We start from the raw sequence: 7,378 nt of genomic DNA on the forward strand, positions 1-7,378 counted from the left end.
GGCGCCTTTTGCTGCCCGTTACCGGCCGCGTCGGGCGTTCCTGTCAGCGGCGGGGAGCTGTGCGGGGCTGGGCCGGCCCTACCGCTGCCCGTGGGGGAGAGCCCGGCCGCCGCCGAGTCCAGCCCTCCCGCAGAACTTCCCCGGCCGCTCGCCTCCATTCCCACGCTGGAGGGACGGAGGGAGTCCGGGAGGGGCCGTACCGCTCAGCTCCTGCAGGTGCGCGGCACCTCTTGTTTCTCTCTAAGTCACCCGAGCGCACTGGTCTTTTCTGGCCCCTAGGGGGGGGCGGTAAAAAAAAGATGCTTCAGGGGGCTTGCCCAGGCTTCCAGGCGAAAGCCCGCTGGTTGGGTCTGGAATTGCGCGGGTAGGATAATCTGAGGGGAAAAACGCACAACGCTCTTGTTTAAGCGGGCAGGAAAGGCTGAGCAGAAGAAATAGGTATGCTTTGTTAAAAACCCAGTTATTCACGGAGTTGGACGAATTGTGAGTTTGCAGAGTTTCTGGGGACATAATGTTCTCATGTCTGAAGGAAAAACCGTCAGAAGCAATCTGAACGTCTGGAGAAAGGCATGATTTATGGTGCCTGGGCCCTTGGCTTCTGCTTTAGAATAGTAGTTACAGTCGTTGCACAGCTGTGTATTTTTGGCTGCTGTTTACACTGTTGAAACAATCTCTGGTATGCTTGTAATTGATTTTTATACAGTCCCACTTAAAATAATAATATTTAACAGGTGCATTCCGGAGGACTAGTTGTGACTATCCTACTGTAGGCCAAGCTATGTCCTTGTTGTAACTGCTGACTTAATTCTAGTTTGGAGGTTAAGTGAGGATCCTGTGGGGAGAGCAGCACATGCATTGGAGTATTGTGGTTATAGGGAACTGGGTGTGGGTGTGAGAGAGTATAATGCATTCAGAAACTTGGCTCCTAATCTCAAATGCTTTAACAGCTAAACAGTATGTGCTTTTGGAGCCGAGAGGAGAATTTATAAGTTCTGCCTAATTACAGTTTTGGGCTTAACAGCTGTGTCGTTCTCTCATTCTGGTGAATATTTTAGCAAGTGAAGGCAGGCGCCCTCTAATGCTCTTCCTGTGTGGGACAGTATGACATGACCGAGTTCTGAGCTGCCCATACTGAGTAAAGCCAGAGTTCTGTCATGGGGGGGAAAAGCAAGGTCTCTAGGAAAAGATAGTACCTCTAATTTAATCCACATTAATTATGTGAATGGGAAAAGTCTTACTATCTCTTCAGTCCGAGTCTACACTAAATCTAGCCAAGCCTAGTTAAAACACAGAAACTTGGCCCGTTTAACTTTCTCCTCCACATTTAATGTTATCATTTTAAGAAGTTGGTGATAAGCTTTGAAGATAATAAGCCACGTAGAACTCAAGACTACCCCCAAACTAGGAGGGTAAATACCAGGTCTACTGTAGTGACACAACCCAATTCACTGTAATGTTCATATTTAGAATAGCACTACTAATATCTTTGGACAGTGTTACTTAGAACAATTAGACAGTGCATCTACAGATGAAAAAAACCCTTGTGTGTCGTAACTACCAAGCAGTCTTTTGCTACTGAAATCACATTAATTGTAGCTGCATTACTGGGTTCTAACACTTAAGTGTGGGAAGGAAAATATGAATGAGCTGGTGCTGCTGGAAGCAGAGAAACCCAGTGCCAAAAACGGTGACTGTCCTGCAGGGGAACAGTGTTCTTCACTGGTACTGGTGGGATATGGTTTATTTAATCTATTTTTGTTCCTACCCCATGCTATATTTTCCTTTTCTGCTCCTTTCTCTCTCTCTTTTTTTTTTAATTTAAACTTTGTACTGACATGTTTTTCATCCATTTGAGTGTCTTTCTACTATGGTGTTATGAATAAAAAAGTCTGATACTGAAAACCTTGTCTCGTATTTAATGAATGTAAGGTTATGTATACAACTTATGGTCCGGTCTCACTTCATGAAACAACTGATGGTATTTTCCCAGAGTTTCACTTAATAAAAAAGTCTAAAAGATTTTTGTATTCAAAGTTAAAATGTTTGCCATAAATTTACTGGCATCCTGTGTGTTTAACAAAAAAAAATTTTTTTTTTTTTTTTTTTAAATGCACCTAGCCTTCTAGTTCAGTACCATAAACTCTGTTTTCAAGTGGGGAAGATGTGGCTTGGTGCACAGGTGTATAACCAAAACTTGCTTGTAGCAGTTTTGGGGTTTTGAGGTAGTAGGAGATGCTGAAAGTGTCTGGCTTGTGGTATTCAAGTGAGTAAGGAGCAAAACTAATTTAACTTGTTTGTTTTCATTTGGTTGAGGGCTTTGCATGGTTTTCTGATTTATTTGTTTAAATATACATTTCCAGTACATAAAATTCTTATGTTTGTCTGTGCAAGTCTGAAGAAATTTGCTTTTGGTCCGTCCTGAAGTAATGCTTTGGTTCAGTAAAAATCCTAGTGTGTTCAGCCTGCTGGTTATTTAGGAGGAATTAATTTGTGACTCTTTCGGAAGTGACTGTAAGTGCTACAAAGTGTAATTTTTAGAACTTTTTTTTTTAAGGTATTGCAATCAATTGAGCAAATAGTCCCTGTTTTGGCTAAAGATTTGTTTGCATTTAGGATTCACTGTGTGACGGTGCTGTGGTTTAACCACAGCCGGCAGCTCAGCCTCATGCAGCCACTCGCTCGCCCCCTGCCCTGCAGTGGGATGGTAGAGAAAACTCATAGGTTGAGATAAAGACAGTTTAATAGGACAGGAAAGGAAAATAATAATGATAAAAGAATATACAAAACAAGTGATGCACAATGCAATCCTATCCCAGCCAAAAGCAGCGCATTGTGTAAATAATTCTAGGTAAACTAGTTGGAGAGACTGCATTTGTAGTTCTGAAACATTTATTTTTAATGTTGTACATTAAAATAGAATTACTTTTGAATACGTTCTCAGCTTAGAAGGAAATCTTTCCAGGCAAAGAGGCAAGTTCTTTCTAAACAAGTGCTACTATTTAGGTTTATGTACTGTGTCTAGACTGTAAATTCCTTAACTGTTCAAACATTTGTGAAAACCCATACAAATAATACCAGGTATGAGTGATCAGGGAAAACACAGCTCTGACTCCAGGAGAGCAGAATGACACTCCCTTAAGGCAGGGTGTGATACACTACTGTACCATTGTGCTTTCATGAAGTCAGCAATACAATTCAGGACAAAAACTGTTTTGAAATGCTAACTATATTCTACATTCGACTTTCTGTTCAGAGATTTCTTACTTTCTTGGACCTTATTTCATCTCCGCCTTGCACCTCAATAGAATGCCCAGCTATGTATCATTGTCTGTTCTGAAGGCTGCTCACAGAGAGCTACGATCAAGTAACTCCCTTGCTGTCCCCTGCACGCTGCTTTAACGTTGGGATCCCGGGTGGCTGAAATTTCAGCATGAGGGCAATATACCTGGTACATTTCAAAATTTGATCAGTTTGTAAACTCCAGTGTTGGTCTTGAATGTCTTTTTGTCATCATAAATCAAAATAGTAGATAAAATCACTGATAGTGACAGGTCTTCCATTTTGTGGTTTTTTTCCAACTAGCTTGTGGATTGCAAAGAGTGGAAGAGGGTTCTGAAATTTATGCCTTGCAGTCTTCTGTAATGAAATGAGAGATAAGAAAGGCTGCTGGTTTTTATAACTCCATCTAGGAGGTGATGTGACTGACTCAAAAAACCAGTTAGTGTTTTGCGCGTGTAAACTTGCTTAAAGCAAAGGTGGCTAATTCATATGTTAATTTCCAGTTTGGGGAATGTATTTATTTGAAGGGAAATTACATGAAAACTAGTATCTCATTTATTTACTGAAGGAAAATGTAACATGACAGAGATTACCATTTGAGCATGCCACAGGGACACAAGCTGTTATGGGAAGCTCCTACAGTGGAGCACGTCAGTAATTTTCATTTGCAAGCTGGGAAAGCAGCTCTTCCTACAGAGGAAGATTGGATTTTAATGAGATCATGTCCCTATGGCAATAACAACTCATAGCTGCCGTGAAGACTGGAGTGTGTTGCAAAAATGACTGCAACATTAAGAGCTCGGTACTTAAAAGCCCAGCGTGCCAGAAAAGCAGAACGTGCTTGAGCTGTGATGTTCCTTAGAGATCTCTCTTCCACCCCAGTCTTGCCATAAACAGCACACATGTGTTCTGCGATCACATCTGCTACAGTCGAAGGGAAGGTGGTGGCCTACAGTGACTCGGCTTGTTTCCTCAGCAGTGTTCAACAGGTGATTGCATCTTGTCTGAGACCATGAAAACATCAACATCTCATCCAAAGGGAAAAGCGTAAGAAGAATTAAACTGTAAATGCACATCTTCATGACTGTTACCATACACAGTGGTGATCGCGACCAGAAGACCACTGTACGTGGAGGAGGAGCGAGCGGCCCAGGGCACAGTTAACCCGAGCGTCCCAGGCCTCGGCTGCCAGGGTGAAGGCGGCCAGCTCCTTGTGACAGAGGAGCCCGCAGGCGGCGCCCGCTCAGTCCTGGCAGTTGTGCCACCTGCCTGGCCTTGCCTTGGGATACAGCAAGAAGTTCTCCTGTCAACATCCCCCCTGTTTGACAGGGAAATGACCAATTGTCTATACTAGTCTCTCCTTACAGTGCTAGCCATTAAAAATAGCATTGTAAATGAAACCTTACAAAGCCTGAGAACCTTTCTCACGGAGATCATAACGGACCAGCATCTCCTGGTGCAAAACATCATAATAAAAGTATTTTAGCTAGTATTTTTTGTTTAAAACATACATAAATCGTTGAAGCTAATAATTTTTTTCAAACAAGTTTTGTTTTGAGACCTCTCTAAATAATAGTTTGCTTTTATGAATTTTTTAAGTATCTTGGAAATATTGGCCAGCAAGTACTCAAATTTTTGAAGTATAGTTCATTTGTCAATAGACCTGGTTGGAAATTTTATTACCAATGTTTTATGATAAGGATGTATCGGTTACCTAGTAGAGAGGTAATGGCCCAGTGAGAAGTGTTGCAAGTAAACAAAATGGAGAATTAATGTTAGAGTCTGCCAACATGGATTTCACTGAGATTTGTTGCCATTTCATGAATTTCTGGATTTTTTTTTTTTCAATAGGGAAAAAGGGAATAGGCTTTGTTTTCTGGCCATTTCCAATGATCTCTTCCTTTTATGGAAATGGAGAAAACTGTACCGTAAAAGATCAGCAGAAACTCACCTCGTGGTTGTGCTTGATCTGAGACCTTTTCTTCATTCACTGGATCGTGCCTTTCCCTTTGGAAAGGACATTCTGTGGAGATGCTCTACCAACTGAACTCTACAGGTCCAGCTGTGCTCTTTTATGTAGGCTGCAAATAGTCTTCTAGCATACGTATGGGACATGTATGTGATCCTATCTATGTATTGTCCCATATGGCAGTCTTTAAAAGCTGTATATCATCTGTATTTTATGCATCTGTATGTGCCTTATACCAGTGCAATCACAGAAGAGCCAAGGCTTCATCTGGGCAAATAAGTGCCTGGTAGATAGAGTGCCAGGAGTATCTTCTGGATTGACCCAGGAGAAAGAGGAGCCAGAGTGTTAATCCACATGCATTTCACAGCTTGTTCTTGCTCATTGGAAAATGGGTATTATTATTGTATGGTTCTGTGATGGTAACGCCAGTCAAATCCCATTTGTTATTAACCACTTATTACTACCAGCTAGATGCAGAGGTACAGTGCTGGTTTTATGTTCTGGCATCTCTCCACTGTTCTGCTAATGAAAAGAAGCTCTGAAATAACTGAGAATAAGTCCTTCATAATCAGCCATGATGCTAAATGTCTGTAAGTTACTTTATTCATAAGGCATTGGCTACTGCTGGGCATTTTTTCCTTTCTACAAAAATGAAAACAGAGCAACTCTAGCTTCCTAAATAGATGTTGAGTATTACAAAGATACTGTGGTAAGCAAAGCAGAGCCTGCATCTTTAACTTCCTTCTGAGCTGAAACTGTTCTGTGCAGAGAATCTGCTATAAAAAGACAGACATACATTGAGAATATGTTATTTTGTGTGAAGATCTTGCTTCAAGGTTTTGTTCTCTTTAAATAGTGGCCGTTAGCAAACAAGGATGCAGTTTGAGAACAGTGGGGATCAAATGAGCCTCATAAGCTTATTTACCTCAAGCAGCTGCTGAATCTCTAGTGTTTCCTGTTCCATAATGTCTTTGAAGATTTTCTTTTTTTCCTTATGACTAGCAAAGGAGGCCAAGCTTTGTCCAGCTAGGGAAGGCGAGTACTGCAGTATTTCCAAAATTATTCTGGATTAAAAGGAGAGACTCTCAGTCTTTTAGACACTCTGTGCCTGTAGTCTAACAAATGCTCGTGGCCTTTCCTCTGATACAAACCAGCTGTAACTATGCATTACTGTGTGTAAACAGTGTTCTCCTGCTCTTAGCGTTTCCAACCACAAAGCAACAGATTGTAAGCTTTACTGTTCTCATCTGACTTGTGTTACTTCCTTAGTATGGATAATTGCTCAGTTTTTTAAATCCCATTCCGTTCCTGTTGAAAGCAGGAGGAACAGGGCCCAGCAGTGGATTACATGCCCAGTGCCTGGGAGGAAGCAGGCCAAAGAGACTGGGGTCTTGGTGCAGCTTTTAGTGTCTTAATGAAAAGTCTCATTGTAAAAACTTGGAACTCATGGCGAAAAATGGTACTTTTTTGCATTAGTTCATTAGGATTAACTTTCTGCACTACTTTTCAAGAAGCAATTCAGAAAGAAAGCATACACACTTTTTTTTTCCCAGTATTTTAATTCATTCCTTTAAAAATACTCCTAAAGAGAGATGGTTATTTTTAATGGGAGAAAACTGCAAGGGACCTCAAAGGTTCGTAGATAGGATCAGTGGGAGTGGTGCTTCAGAACTGGTGGGTGGCCTGTCCCAAGTAACGTAATATAATGGGTCAGGTCGTGGCCCACTTCCCCTCTTATACTGCAGCTAGTAGAGTTTACCTGTTTTTAGTTCTCACCTACCTATTTCTCACAAGACTGTCCCCTCTGCACTCTTCCTGCGTTTTGTGCTGATGTTTCTTTCGTGCCTTGGCATTTGTCTGACACCTGTAGGTGGGTGCTTGCTGAAGGCTATGCACCCTTTCCCATTTACAGGTCTTTTCTATTTACAGGTATTTACAATGCCAACAGAACTCTAGTTTATAAGCATAGTCAAGTTGAGGTAAAACTCATTGCCCAAATTATTTCCAAGGGTCAAGTCCAGATGCCTATTGGTAAGGCTTGGTTTTGTCTCTTGCAGCAGCTGTGGAGTGGGTTTTTGGAACAGTTGTATTGAGTTGCATAGCAGGGAAAACTGTCTTGTTGATGAGTGG

This window comes from Egretta garzetta, unplaced genomic scaffold, assembly GCF_000687185.1.
Source record: "Egretta garzetta isolate BGI_Z169 unplaced genomic scaffold, ASM68718v1 scaffold297, whole genome shotgun sequence".
NCBI classification, from domain to species: Eukaryota; Metazoa; Chordata; class Aves; order Pelecaniformes; family Ardeidae; genus Egretta; species Egretta garzetta.